Consider the following 16,715-nt stretch of genomic DNA (forward strand, 5'->3'; position numbering starts at 1 on the left):
CAAATTATTTTTAAAATTCTTTAAAAAATTCTATTTATAAATATATTAAATCACAAAAATTTGTTTAAATAATTGTTGTTCACAATAACACCATAAATTTTGTTTATACTTTTTCGAAAAAGGAGCAATAAATCAGGTTATTTAATTACACATTTGCCTTATATATTTCTGACTTTTACTGTTTAATTATTACTTAATGTTAAAAAATTCGATTAATTCTGCCAGAGTTTAAATGGTGTGAAATATGGATGAAAAATTCATTGAAAATATAAATTAAGAATTTTAAATCAATTTTTTGAATTGTCAAGTCTCGGCGGCTGCGCTCAATTCTGTTTCATACCGTTTATGCTCAATTCAGGATGACTGAAAACTACTGACTGACCGCTTGTCTCAATTCGGATCTAGAAAGGTAAGTGGGGTTGACTATTGGCCTAATTCATATACGCTCATTTTTGGCACACCATTCATACACATTAATCATACTTTCTATCGGTGAGGCACTGGTTCCGTCACAGACGTTTGAAAATAAATGATTTAATCAATATAACGATTATACTTTCTGATAAAAAAGATTGATTTATTATAAGTCATCGATATTTATATGTTCATGGATGACATATTCTCTTATTTGATCTCTAGAATGAACGACTATGATCGTGTAATGCAGTTCATGGTAGACGCGGCAGATTTGAAAAGGCTGGTATTGAGAATCAGAAACACTTCCACAAGGTCCAACAATTCGGTGATAGGACTTGACATTTTCCATCTTATTTGATTCTATACAAATAATAAAAATTTTTTGTAACTAACAAACAATTCTTTTATTAGTTTTGATCCTAACACACACACACAAGTAAGTTTAGCACTTAATATCGAAATACATCCGAACACTAGTCGCGTAGTGCGTGAATGCGAAATCGATAGGTCGTAATGCCTTCGAATTTATCTGAATTCTATTAAGTCCGTATAATAAGAACATTAAAAAGCCTTATAGTCGCAGGTTCAAGGGTTTTTAAAGAGCGCGCCGAGATGACAAGTATCCGCCAATTAACCTCTAATCAGGTTGAAACTCGTAACTATAACTGACTTTTCTGAGCTCTGCATCTATATTTATAGTCTCGTTTTGGGCGGGATTTATACCTACTCTTAGCTTTGAAGCAATCAAAATGCTGACGTCACTCACTTTTAGTGTCGAATGACCAATCATAAATGAGGTCACTTTGCTCCTCCTACTGATTTTGACAATTAAAGTGAGTGACAGTTCAAGGATAATGGTTCCAGAAGTCCAACTTTTATCACCGTAAAACGTCAATCTCTTTGAGTGACTGTTTCCTGTTTGTAAGTCCAAAGGTCCTCTTTTTATGGAGTTCGACTGGCGCCATGGCCCATTAACGATTCTAAAAATAACCCAAGATCTCAAGTTCCTAACTTCAAAATCTACTTTGGACAGTGAACTGAGCAATATCTGTGATAAAAGATTTAATGTACTTAAATTTGGATAAAATACTCACAGACAAATTTTCTATACCGCAATAAGCTTATAGTATTTGTAGAATTCACGTACAATAATAATTACTGATTATTTATTGATTCTATAGATTCATAGTCAATTCCATTTTAAAGCCATTTGAATCTTCCCACCAGAAAATTTACTGGTTCGGAAAGAATTTGGCAAAAGGATCTTAAGCGCCTTAGAGTTTTAGTTAATAAAAAGGCGCATGCCGTTGTACCTCCCCCTTACTTAAAAGTTATCTCTTGCTCTATTCTTGAGACAGCTTTTTCTTTACAATAATTAATTCTTATCTAACAAATTATTTGACTTCTAACGACTTCAGAAGCCTTCGGGAAGTGTCAGATTTTCAATGGTTCAATTCAGGTCACGTGACAATTGATTTCCAATTCCACACTTTCAAAGTTTAGTCCTTCAGCAACTCAGTTCAACATTCATTTACCTATTCACCGGAACACAATCCTTTATTCCGGCACACAGCCAATTATCCGGATACCCGGTAACCCTTTGTTCCGTTGCGCAGCCAATTATTTAATTACACGACCCGGTATTCCGGCACACAGCTAATTATCCGGGTACACAACCCTTTATTTCGGCACACAGCCAATTATCCAAGTACATGACCCTTTATTCCGTCGTACAGCCAATTATCTGGCTACACGATCCTCTATTCCGACACAAAACCAATTATCCGGGTACACAACCCTTTATTCCTGCATACAGCCAATTATCTAGGTACATAACCCTTTATTCCGTTACACAGCCAATTATCCGGGTACACAACCCCTTTAACCCGACACACTGCCAATTATCCGGGTACACAACCCTTTAATCCGACACACAACCAATTATCCGGATACAGAACCCTTTTTTCCGGCACACAGCCAATTATCCGGGTATACAAACCTTTATCCCGGCACACATCCAATTTTACGGGTACACAACCCATTAAGCTTGCGGTTGTTCAGGAATATCTGGTGGATTATCTATTTTAAAGCTATTTGAATCTTCCTGCCAGAGAAATTAATACGGAGCCTTGTTTTGAATCAATCGTGGAATTAATATTTTTAATAGGATTCATTTCTAGCTGCTTTGTTGGCTTATGGAAAATGTGATTCCATGAGAACCTAGATACGAACTCGATGTGTCAAATTAACTCATCATTTTATCCAAATTCGACCTCCGTGAAAAGGTACACTTATTCTCCGCGCCAATTATTTAAGCTTGATGGGCATTGTTGTCTGTATACCTATTTTCCCTCTATGGCGGGACTCCAATGCATTCAGTCGAACGGACTTCTCTTTCTATCATATAAGATAGACAACGAAGTGCGATAAAAATGGAAACGGTGATTTCAATATATATCTTTCTATCGTATATGGCAGACAGAGATTATCGCATCGCTTTAAACGATATGAAGGACTTGTTGATGTGATAAATTTACATGAAATATTCCAAATTTAAGATTAAGAAGAAGAATTTTAAGAGCGGTCTAGGACTAAAATATTTTAATGTAAGATGAAGATTTTTAAAAGAAATATAAACTCTGATATGCTACGAAAGTTATAGCTCTAGTAAAAGTCACTTGATTATAAATTCATTTCATTCAGAGAACACTGAAAATAAATTTAGTTTAGACGTAATCAATGTTAAGAACGCGAAAGACTTAGAAATGTTTACATTAAAATACATCTATTCTTAAATTTAACAAAATGGGTCATGGACGCTTTTGACTGTAAGTGATTTTTTGTATATTTTATTAAATTTTTTGTATATACTACAGCGACTTTTGGGGCTACGCAGTTTCAAATCTAGGTTTACGAAGAAATCTCGTGGATTTTGTGAGTTCCATCTCAGATGAATCAGTATGCCGATGTATGGTAGAAAATATGTATGATATGAGTGTGAATGAGAGTGCGTGTGTGTAAGGAGTGGGAGCACGAGCGTTCGGCCATGGTACCATGAAGAAAACAGGCAACGAGGATGGATGCTGAATGAACCAGATCAGACCAATTCTCGACAGTCCAGAGTTTGGTTCGTTATCCAACTCAGGCTCTTTTTTAATTTAAGACTTAAAATTGTAATCCGGATTTGCCTGATTCTATTAGAGTTCGACAACATATATTTTCTTTAGTCAAACGATAAATATTTTTATTCTTTATTTCAAATAATTCCCGTATTTATTTTAATAATTTAATCAACAGCACAAACCACCAACTGAGATGACGGATGCAACAACTCGACAAGCGCTCGAAACCACGTAGAAGTATTGTCCAATCGGGAAAATCTATCGATAAAGAAAGTGGTCGAAACGTAAAATAAAATATACATTCGTATTCAGCTTGACGCGTTCGACAAATTTTTCTCATGAAATTTTTTGACTTGATGCTTATTACTTAAGAAAAACAATAAAAATTTCGAAAATTTTCGGATCAGAAATCGATTTTTTGTAAAACGCAACTTAGCTTAAGAAGCTAATATATATATATATATATTTTTTAAAATAATAAATTGATTCCGAGCAAAAACTATACTTTGAAGAAGTTTTTCTGAAAATTTGAAGCAAGTAATTCGAAAATTGTGGAAATGGCAGGAGTTGAAGTCAACACACGCTGCCACTGCAGGGCTCCGCTTATCGGTCTCTGTTGCTAAGCAACTAGCCAGCAGCGGGAAAGAGCAACAGAATGCTCCAGCGGCAGCATATTTTGACTTTAACTCGCTGCCATTTCTACAATTTTTGACCAATTGTTTTCGACGACTGTCCCACTGGTCGAAATTGGTGAAACATGGTTTTCGTTCAGAATCAATTTGCTACGATACGATACGATACGATAGAAGGAACGATTTCGAAAACATCGTTTCGATTCCGATCACACCTCGTTCTGTATCTCACGTAGAAGAAAGAGAGATGCATTGCTTTACAACTGCCTTATCGGCTTAAAAGCGGTGCGCACACACAATTCACAGCGCACAGTGCATGGCGCAGAAGGTTCTAGACCAATCACAGGTTTTAGAACTAGTATGTCAGGGTGCTAGAACCCTATTACTGAATACTTACCAGTTAATATTTTTAAGAGCGGTAAACATTTGAAATAATTCAAATGAAGCAATACATTTAGTACATTTGGAAATTTAAATAGATCGTTATTATCAGAAAGAATAATTATTAATCATGATTGACAATAAGAAATTACATGACAATTCCTCTCTGTACCCCGTATTAATGACTTCTAATAGCTGGATGTAAAGAAATAGAAGTTAGCATTTAAATAACTATGTACACTCAGATCTATATATGCATATGTATATGTGGATCTATCAATCCATATTGGTTTAACACGCGCGTTCTCCAACTACCGCACGTGTGATCTCAACCGCGAGCATACATGAATTATGTACCATATAAAGGGTTGAAGCGACAAGGCGCCCCTCAGACGCCCTAAATTATGTTCTATAACGCAATTTGATAGAAAAACGTCAATCGATGATATGTTAATTTAACATTAAATAATGTGACGTCAGCAATTCTAATGGCTAGAAGGACAATTCTCACCCTTTTTTGGTAAAAACCAAAGTTATAAATATATGTGAGAACATAGAGAAAACTCAGATATTTGCGTCTCTCCGTTTGCATTTTAAATAAAAAATCTGGGACACTCGGCTCTCTGAATTATTGAATTTGGACTTAGAATATTTTTCTCTAAAATTGTTTACCAAAATTCAAGTCCAAAAACTGTATTCTCTCCGGTAATTCGGTACGGTTCGCCGTGGTCCACTTGAGTGGAATTAAATCTCAAGAGAAGTGTGAATAAAAACCATTTAATTAAAATTGTTTTGATTAAATAAAATTTTAAAAATGTCAAACCCAAATGAAATCTTATTTGTGTAAATTAAACTATTCTCTGCGACGAATAGGACATTTCATCTTCATTAAAAGATCTTCAATATTTAAATTGAAGTTAAATAAAAACTATTGATTTGTTCTCTAAATCATTGTGTTGTGTCTGTTATTTGAACCTCGACCAATTCGCGCGGTTAGTGATTTTTATCACTCAACTTCGGCAACGAATCCAGGATAAAACAGTCTGCAGCCGTCTTGTGTGATCTACAACCACATCTAGCTGATGATTTTCAATTTTCTAAGCTGAAATTTCTGGCGCGTCAAGTCATTTGATTTGAAAGTGTTGCACGTCGCATCGTTTGTTTTTGGAAGTGTTTTCTAGTTTTGAAAGTGGAAGTTAAGAAATATAAGATAAAAAGTGGTGTACTGGACTCCCTGTGAAGAATATTATTAAAGGTATGTTTAAGAGTTTATAAATATTCTCCTTTTAACATATATACATGTAAATACTGCAAGAAGTACCACATAGTATTAACATGTTTTAAAAAGCCTTAAAAACACATTACATTCCTTATCATTTTCTTTTCTGTTTTAATATTTCGTAGCTTCCTCTTTGTAGAGCAAAATTTCTTTTTACATAATTGCAATTCCGATCAAAAAACCCAAACAAAGATTTTTGTCCTTGCGCCGACTCTATTTACACAACTCAAAATTATGGCACAAAAGTTCATGTAATTTTCATACAAAACAATGATTTACTTTTATCATAAACGAAATGCATGGAAATTTTAATTGTCTAAATATCATTCACTTTTACATAAATGAAGCCCAGGCTAAAATAACGTATAAACAAATATTTTGTATCCATTTATATAAGTTTTTCTTTTAAATGTTTCTTTATTCCACGGAAGCGCTGCGATCGAAAATTCGAAAATTGAATTGGGAAAGAAACGTCAGAGTCGTCAAGGTTATATAATTCGAAAATGAACCTTTCTAAGTTTAATATTGCAGTTTTGAACAAAGGTAAAAAAAAAGAAAATTAAATTTATCAGAATGTCACACAGGAAAGAATAAATGGGCTAGAGAAGCTGGAGTAAAATGTCCAGAATCGGTAATATAAAATTCAATATTCAAAAATAATAAAATAAATAAATGAGTGATAAATAATGATCATAAATTGTACTAAAAATACTGTTTAAATTATTATTATAATAAAATAAAAATCAAACTTTAAATTACAATTATACGCATAACCTAATGGTTTTATTTCCTTTATTTTAATGAAAAGACGAGAAATTATATTTGTATTTTTTACAATTTGTTTAGGACCAAATTTGTAAATGATATAACCTAATTAGTGTTATTTTTAACAATCGAAATTTTCCGAATTCAATTTTTTAATTTTTTGTCGACACGCTTAAGCGAATGTAATTTTCTATTCTTATCCTTCAAAAATTCTGAATTAGATATAGATATGTACACTTACGATATTGCTTGAGATAGATACGAAGTAAATGGAAGTAAATAACCTCGACTATTTTGACATTTAATCACAAATTCAATTTTCTAATCTTCGATCGCAGCGCTTCCGTGATATAGAGAAATAATTAAAAGGAAACCTCACATACATAGCAGTCCATGAATACCAAATATGTGTTGATACAACGTTATTTCAACCAAGGCTTCAAGTACAATTTCCACGTATTTCGTTTATAATAAAAGTAAATAATTGTTTTTCATGAAGAATACATAAAAAGTTGTTTCACAATTTTTGTTGTGTAAAAAGATTTTGAGTGAAGGCAAAAATCTCCGTTTAGGTTTAGGCTTCTTAAGAAAGAAAAAGTTTGGAGGTTTAAAATTGAATGATTCTTAAACAATTAATCCGTGCGTAGGAAGAAAGTAGCTATGCAGATCCGTGTTCGTTGAACCATAGAAATTACAGAGGGTCTAGGCATTACGTCAATAAACATTGACGAAAAAAAATTATTTCGAACAATTGGAAGTTACAAAACTTCCCCCAAAAGAAATGTCTTATATACCAGGAGAAAATCTATTGGAAATGAAGAAGGTTGGTGCGCACAAGAAGTACTGTTTTGGAAAGTCTAAAAGTGACAGTCGGTGCAAGTCCTACTTGGAATGTACTTGGTTGATTTATTTAGAAATTTTTAGGATGGTCTGCATACAAGAAATGTTAGGGAATTTAAAAACAAAAACATTATTAACAATCAAATTGAAGCCAATAATAAATTGTTGTGACTACAAATGAATAATTCTTCAATATTTTTTTATGAATGAACATTCAATACAATTCAGTGCTGATTCACAAGTGTAATTTTGTAAAATTCCAACGATTGAAGACTTTATTTCAAACAATTCAGTTTCGAGTTGTTTTATTTTGAATATTTGATTTATAATTACTCATTTTATACGAACAATCAAATATCGCTTATATTTACCGAACGGCTACTTTCTTTCATAACAAAATTATTAATATAGTGAGTTAAGAATTGAGTATTTAAAACTGAAATAACATTTGAATATTACAGTAGACTCTACGACACTTCTCGTTTTCGGGCTTTAGGGGAAGCGAACAGGAAGTGTCATAACCCTCTCCCCTGCTTCAAGCGGCGTTCAGCGCAGTAGGCGTAGTCGGCCGCGTATGCGTGTGCGTGAGATGAGACCAGGAGTGAGAACAAGCGAACAATGGAGAAATAGGGAAACGAGAAGTGTCGTAAAGTCTACTGCATTAGAAAATGAATTAAAGCGTTTAATTAAGAATCTATTAATTTGAAATTATTTCCATTGCAAATAGTTTATGAAGGTTTAATCATACGTTTCAAGTTCTTTGAACACTAATGCTTTCTCAATGAAACAGCTCATTTTTGAAAATCAAAATCTGCATGTACATTCTTTAATGTCGAGCAGCCGATTAGAATAATCTTTCGAAAGGAAGTATTTTTCAATTATTTATACTCGAACTGTAGTTTATTAAAAAAAAGTTATAACATTATTTACATCTATTCCCAGTTAATCAAGTCGAAACGTTCTTTATCACAAATTTTTGAAATTCAAACGCTGTGAATTATTAATTCTTTTAAGTCTTCTGAACCTGCATTTTAGAATTCTTTACATTGTAAATTCACGCTTTATAATCAATTATTATATACTATTATATATTAGACAATAATAATAATAAACATCTCTAAAAGATTTTATTGAGCTTATTTTAAATTATCGTGTGATATGAAACTCGTAAAATTTTAAGTAATTGGATGAATTTTTTCTCAAATTTTGTTACATTCCCAGTCAAAAAATAGATTCACTGACATATTTCTCGTCTTTCACCAAAAATTCCTACCTTCCCGTTCAAGCGGTCACCCTGATTTTAAAAGTAATATATAAAAACACGAATAAAATAAATTTCATTTCTTTCAGTTTCACGTATTTATTACATACCATTTTTTTAGTATTTTCAAATCATATTTCTTTTATTATACGAATTTTCAGGGAGAAATGTTCAAACAAGAAATAATCACATTTCGATTTATTTTGATAATTTGCAAGCTACCTCAATTTCAAAAGTGAGAACCCACCCAGAATGATAGATATCAATTCATTCTCAACTGCATTTCTTTGAAAATGCTTCATCAAACTTTTAAATATTTTTTTATCATTACAATTATTTTACTTTTATGCACAACATTATTTTTCCACTGTTGAAACCTTACGACTATACGCGATGTAAACGCAACCTTCATTCCACATACCGGTCAATGAGTGGCGGCTTTTTCCTTTGATACATTGTTTCTTGCATTTTAACCACCTTTTTAACTGATAAATGGTATTTTTTCCAACATTTTATACAATAATTCAGCACCTGGCTCATCATTTTCATTCACTTTTATGTTAAAATTGGGTACGATAGTGTACATTTACATGGGCCGAAGGCGACTTCAAGTGCAAAAGTTAATGAGATTTTTAAAAATTGTGAACGTTGCAAAAAAAAGTATTGTGATTACTCCGTGAGTTTCTAACAGAAAGTTTAACGTAGAACCCGAATCTCAACACTTTAAAAGTTGATCTTGCTCTTTTTTTTTGAGTTTTTTAAAAAGGAACCGAATGGGGTCTTTACGGGTACTTTGTAGAGGCTCCATTCGGTTCCTTCGGTTCACCGGGGTTATTTCCGATATTAGTGCTCAGAGTGCGCTGTGAGTGTGATAGGGTTCTCAACCGATTGGAATTTCCCAGTCGCCCATTTTTCAGTGTGACCCAATGCTATTGGTTAGAAACTTGAACAAGTCTTTATGGTTATGATCGGCACTGTAGATTTTGTGGAAATCAGCCAAAAAAGATTGCGTTTTTTATCCTTTTTTGTGCTAGTGCTGTGTTTTGATTGTAGACCTTTTCAATTAAGAAAACGACATTGCGCAAACGCGAAAAATATATATCACTTCCATATGAGTTCAGGACAATCTTCACTAAAACGTATGTGGGGATAGTAAACATTAACGAAAAAAAACTATTTCGAACAATTGGAAGTTAAAAAACTTCTCAAAAAAGGAATGTCGCATATACCAGGAAAAATCGATTGAAAAGAAAAAAGGTTGTTGCGCACAAGAACTGCTGTTTTTGAAAGTGTAAGAGTGGCAGTTGGTTCAAGTCCTATTTAGAATGTACTTATTACTTTATGACATTTCCAAAACCCTGTTTAATATCTAGAAAGGTTGATGGTGGTGTCCCATAATTGCAGAATTGCGTTTTGCGCAATGCGTCAAATCACTAGATATTTCAGCAAATCACAGTGTTTCTTTGAATAATTATGAGAACGTTATTGGCTAAAATGTCTAGTGAATTGACGCATTACGCAAAACACAACGCAATTCTGAAATAATGGGCGCCACCCTGTCGTTCTCGATCGTTCACTTAAAAAGCGTATTAAAAATTGGGCGAAATGCAGTAAAAGAGATATGTGGGTGAGGTTATATGCGCGCAGAGACGAGTATTTTTTAAGCATAAAGGATGTACTGACATATTTCTCGTCTTTCACAAAAAAATTCCTACCTTCCCGGTCAAGCGGTCACCCTGCTTTTTAAAGTACTATATAAAAAAATGAATAAAAAAATATTTTCATTTCTTTCAGTTTCACGTATTTATTGCATATAATATTTTCACTATTTCCAATCATATTTCTTTCATTGTACGAATTTTCAGAGAGAAAAATGTTCACACTAAAAAAATAGTATTTGCATTCATTTCGGTAATTTGCAAGCTACGTGAATCTCAAAACTGAAAATTCACTTATAATGATAGATATGAATTCATTTCCAACTGCCTCTCTTAAAAATGTTCATCAACTTTTTAAAATATGTTTTTATCATTACAATTATTTCACTTATGCAAAAAACTATTGTTCCGCTGTTAAAACCTTACGACTATACGCGATATAAACTTAACCTGCATTCCATATACCGGTCAATAAGTTGCTGCTTTTTCCCTTTGGCACATTGTTTTCTGCATTTAAACCACCTTTTTAACTGACTAATGGTATCTTTTGCACCTTTTTATCCAATAATTCGGTACCTGACACATAATTTTAATTCAATTTTACATTAAAATTGGGTACGATAGTGTACATTTTACCCAACTTGTTATCACACGAAACGCCACATCGAGTTGAAAATTTGGTATACTAAACAAGAAGCACTAAGAATGGTGGGTCTGGCCCTAAATTTGTATAGTTATTTAAAAAGTTTTTTGTTGCAAATAATTTTTTTTTCTTTTGTCATAATTATTAAAATTTAGGACCAGACCCACCTTTCTTTGTGCTTCTTATTTATTATCCCAAATTTTCAACTCGATGTGGCGTTTCGTACGAAAATAAGTTGGGAAATAAAAAAAGTGAAGATAAGTTAGCCATCTAGTCACGTGAACCACTCGTCAAATGGCCTTAAATGAAAAGAACTATTATTGTGCTCCGGATTCGTGCTCCATCTTTTTTGCCAGAGCACGAAGGAATAATAAGGGTGGTGTCCCATGATTGCAGAATTGCGTTGCGTTTTCGCAATGCGTCACGTCACTAGACATTTCAGCCAATCACAGTGTTTCTCTGAATAATTATGAGAATGTTAATGGCTAAAATGTCTAGTGAATTGACGCATTACGCAAAACAACGCAATTCTGCAATTATGGGACGCTACCCTAAGGAGACCCAACTGCCAGTGGGAAGCCTTTCGAAACTATCATTAGAAACATTACCGTAAGTGGTAGGCACATTGCAGGAAGATCTTAAATTTTCGTGCGCCGGTGCACAGTTGTCCTCTTCCTATATATGGAAAAGTGTGCGAGTGAGAAAGTTTGTCAAATTGACGCGACCTTAGGCAACTAGCTCAATAGACACTTTCATCATTTAAATAATCATAACTCGAAATTGAAAAAGTGTTGCCACCTATATCAAAAGAATCAAAAGAAACGAATATAACCTCTCTAACTTACATCAATTTGCAAAACTTTCTCACTCGCACACTTTTTCATGTTTAGGAAGAAGACAACTGCGCACCTGCGCACGAAAATTTAAGATCTTCCTGTAATGTGCTTACCACTTACGGTAATGTTTCCATTGCAAAGTGGTGAAACGGAGTTAGATCTCCTTACTATTCCTTCGTGTGTCAGGGTGAAAGTGAAGAGCGCAAAAGTATTGACACATTTTTAAAAATGAATGCAAACGTGAATAATAATCTTATGGACCCAGCGATAGTTTTTGGAGCTGCTCCCTCACGGAAATAAACTATTTGAAAACTATTGAAATCCTATCCATTCACTATCGACTGACTATGGTATTAGAGTACTAATCACTCACTAGCTGGTCATTCTTCAAAGCTTATTGTCTGATTGGCTTGAAAATGTGTTAAAAAAAAGGCGGGCTGGCCACGAACAACATTTCTACTGAGAGAAAATGGTTTAAAATTTCGTGATGAGCATTACTTGTTCAAGGCTTGTAGTGTCCCTAGGGACCAGTAGATGACTGTAGACATGACAGCAAGTAAGTGCTGATTTCCAAAATCCCTTTGAACCTCTCATGGACATAGGAAACAAGGGACTAGGCATGTCACTGCGGGGGTGATGCAATGAGGGGGGAGGTCCGCCACCTTTTGATGTCCCGCGACAAACATGGGAGCGCCCACATGTTTATATTTTCATGCACAATTTGTCGGCAAAAATGCTCGTGCGCATAATCAAATGGCACATCGTAAGATGGTGGCTCTCCCCACTCATGGAATTCTCCGCCCTCCTGTGGATTCAACCCCGCTCGCCAAGTTAGGATGGCATGCCTAGTCCCGTGTTTCCTATGTCCATGGATCCTCTACTCCCCGTAACCACTGTGGTTGACCTCAGTCAGTGATGCCTTTTAATGGAGCAAAATTAATACATTTAATATATTCTATTCAACCATTTACACAGCAATTACTCATTTAAAAATATCTTTTCATTGAGGTATTTGTCGTTTAAAAGTCAGATATCTGAAAAAAAGTTCTTCTGTGATTTTAAGAATCAAAATATTATAACTGATGTCACTTCAAATAAAAAACCTAATTTTTTATGAAAAATGTTACAATTATAGAAACATTAATATTAACCATGTTTTTTGCAAATTAATTTTTTCTTTCCCTCGCTTCTTACTAATTTTAAATAAATGATTGCATTTTAATAAAAAACAGCTTATTTTTGCAGGGAAAACATTCTCTACAACTCTATTGTTTATAATTTTTAAAATCATTAAATAATCTTAAAATATAATTATTTCTTTACAAATTTTTTCGTAACCAAAAATTATGCTAACGATTTAAGCAATAGAAAAATTTACTTTCAAAATTGGAATCATTTTCCGGAATCAATTCAATTAAAGAAAAAAATTACAAATTGCATTACATTTCAATAAAAATCTATCAGCGACGGAATTCACAGTCTTATTGAGCTGCATGCTGGGTCTGTCAAGATGACAATTATATCATTTGCCCAGTAGAGGCCCGAATCAAGTAAGGCCTTTCAACTAAATGAAACTGGAGGTTCTTTTGACATATAAGGTCGCCCCCTATGATTAGTACTTAGTTTTTTTATTCCTTATGATTAGAAACACTATTTGGGTCTGGTTAGGCCCTCATCTTGTATTTGAGCCAGGCTTTAGTTAGTTTCTGATTATGAAAGAAGAACCAAAAAATTCTAGTCAGGCAAAGTTCGGGCCATAGTCAGTATGCCCCAGATTAACTTTCTAAAGATAGCACTGCAATATATATGATGCTGGGCTATCTTCAGAAGCATGTATGCATTAGTATGTATGTATTAGTTTTGTTAATTAAATTCCATTTATTATACACACTGAATAAGGGGTGCGAATATAACCCAAAAATTGTAAGTTATTTATTTTTTCACCTTTCACAATAAGTATTTGTTTAAAAAAATTCTGGACCTGGCTCGAAATCGCATTTTCAATGAAAACTGCAAACTCTACTACAACTAGCTTGCCTTCGTAATATTTCTACATAAAATTACTGTGACTAGTTGAAATATATTTTATTTATTTATTTTTTTTCAAAACGTGACTTAGATATTGTATGAAAAAGACAAAAGCATATTTTTATATCTAGAAAAATGTTTTACCGAGGTTTTTCGGGGTCGACCCTGGCGGACCGAAGGAACCAAATGGAGCTTCTACAAAGTACTCGTAAAGACACCATTGGGTCCCCATTCGGTTCCTTTTAAAAAACTAAAAAAAAAAACAGCAAAATCAACTTTTAAATTGTTAAAATTCGGATCCTACTTTAAAATTTGCATTAGAAACTCACGAAGAATTTTGTCTGGATCCTAGCGCCACGCAGTGGAAACCTCAGACAACAACGCTGCGATGCAAGTGAAAGAAAATTTTATTTTTTAACTTCGCGCGCAACATACTACTTGAGCAATAGTTTAAGATGTTAATTTTGTTTGTCTACTTGGTCATAATCAATATTATTAAAATATTGATTAATTTTGTAAGATTACGAAAAAAACGCTCTCCAGCTCCGCTGGGATATGAGCACAGGTCCTTCAGATTGCCGGTCTGATGCTCTACCAACTGAGCTACGGAGAGACGAGAACACTTTGTTCACAATCTCCTTACAAGCAGAATGTTAACGTCATTCCTTATACTTGTAAGATTTTTCTTTCTAAACATGAAACACATATTTTATTATTGATGTAAGTTGTTTGACGCAATTCTGCTTGTAAGGAGATTGTGAAGAAAGTGTTCTCGTCTCTCCGTAGATGGTAGAACATCAGACTGGCAATCTGAAGGACCTGGGCTCATATCCCATCGGGTCTAGAGAGCGTTTTTTTCGAAATCTTAAAAAATTAATAAGTATTTTAATAATATTGATTATGACCAAGTAGACAAACAAAATTAACATCTTAAACTATTAATTAATTTCCCTGGTCAAAAAACTTACATCAATAATAAAGTATGTGTTTCATGTTTAGAAAGAAAAATCTTACAAGTATAAGGAATGACGTTTACATTCTGCTTGTAAGGAGATTATGAAGAAAGTGTTATCGTCTCTCCGTAGCTCAGTTGGTAGAACATGAAACCGGCAATCTGAAGGACCTGCACTCATATCCCAGCGGGGCTAGAGAGCCTTTTTTCGCAATCTTAAAAATTAATCAATATTTTAATAATATTGATTATGACCAAGTAGACAAACAAAATTAACATCTTAAACTATTAATTTATTTCTCTGGTCATAAACCTTACAATAATAATAAAATACTACTTGAGCTATTATGGATGCGCTTGAAGCCACCTTCAGTCGAAGTTAATGACATTTAAAAAAAATTTTAACGCTGCAAATCCATTTTTGGCACTTATTTTTATTTTTGATTGCCACCAGAGGGCGCTTCTGTATATTTTATTGAATCTTATCACCTTTTTTGGGGAAAATTGACGAAATTGTTGCGAAAATTGACGAATGTTTAACTTTCTCATAATGGAATCACAAATTCAACTTAAGAGATAAAGTCATATGAAATTTAAATGAAAAAGTTCAATTGAATTTAGTAATGGCAGAAACGGAAAGACGAGTGTTGAAAACAAATCGAGAACGAGTTATTTTTGAAAGTCTTTCTTGCTTTCAAGTCTAGGGAATTTTCAGGGTAATTATACCGGTAATATACCGATATGTCAGCGCAAATGTCCTTCATGGACATTTATTCACTGTGATCGACAACCCTTCGATATCTAAAAAAATAAGCAATTAGATAATGTTGGTGCTTATAGAATAAATGATTAGCAGCGCTTATTTAGGTGCATTTAAAGTATGCAAAACTTTGTGAGCATTCAAATAATAAATTTAGAAAATGTTCAGAACACTCCGTAAAATTGTCTTGGAATACTACAAAACTTCAAAAAATAAAATTATTGCATATGAATAAATATAAATAATTAGTATAATGAAATCAAATAAGCAATTATTTATTTCAAAAACTGTTCACATGTGTAACATTCTTTTAAAGATACAGCTAAATACAATAATACCAGTCTCTATATTTTTATGAAATATGACTTTGGTGCGTTAAATAAAAAAATTTTGGTTGCACCAAGCCAATTCCTACTATTATTCTAAATACTATATCTAAAGTCACAGTATTTTTAGTCAGTCTTGATTCATATCGACATACCTAAATAATGTAGGCAAAGAATAAAAATATATCGGTTTTTTTAAACACGAGAAACTTCTCACTATTTTAAGTAACATTAAATCACAGTTTCTCTAATTGGAAATGGCTTCATGCAAGAATAAAGTTGCTTTGTACATGTGTACTGAAGATAAAATAACTTAATCACGAAGTGATTATTTTTATTATTATATTTATTTATTATATTTATTTTAATATAGATTATTTATATTTATATTATATTAAATAAAATCAAAACATGTCCACTTCTGAGGAATAAAAAATATCGCTGCGAGGTGTGTTACCGGTACAATCAGAAGGAATTGAATATATTCAAAACATGTTCTCTTTGGGAGAATAGAAAATTGTTCGGCGGTCGCTATGGAAATAGAAGTGAATAAGTTTGGAAGGTATCTTATTCTTATGGTGACATTTTAGACAGATGGAAAAATCGCGCATTCAAAATAATAGAATAATCTTCACTTTCGAGCTGAAATCTGAAAATATTAATTTTTCTCTATTCGACGCTTATCACCGGGTGTACTCCTCAGAGTGATTAAGTTTTGATTCATAACATTTTTTCATAGAGTGCCTATTTTCGAGACATTTGAAAGTTTCAAGTTAAAAAAATCACCCTGTGTGTGTATATATATATATATATAT

The sequence above is a fragment of the Belonocnema kinseyi genome, chromosome 10 (genome assembly GCF_010883055.1).
Source record: "Belonocnema kinseyi isolate 2016_QV_RU_SX_M_011 chromosome 10, B_treatae_v1, whole genome shotgun sequence".
NCBI lineage: Eukaryota > Metazoa > Arthropoda > Insecta > Hymenoptera > Cynipidae > Belonocnema > Belonocnema kinseyi.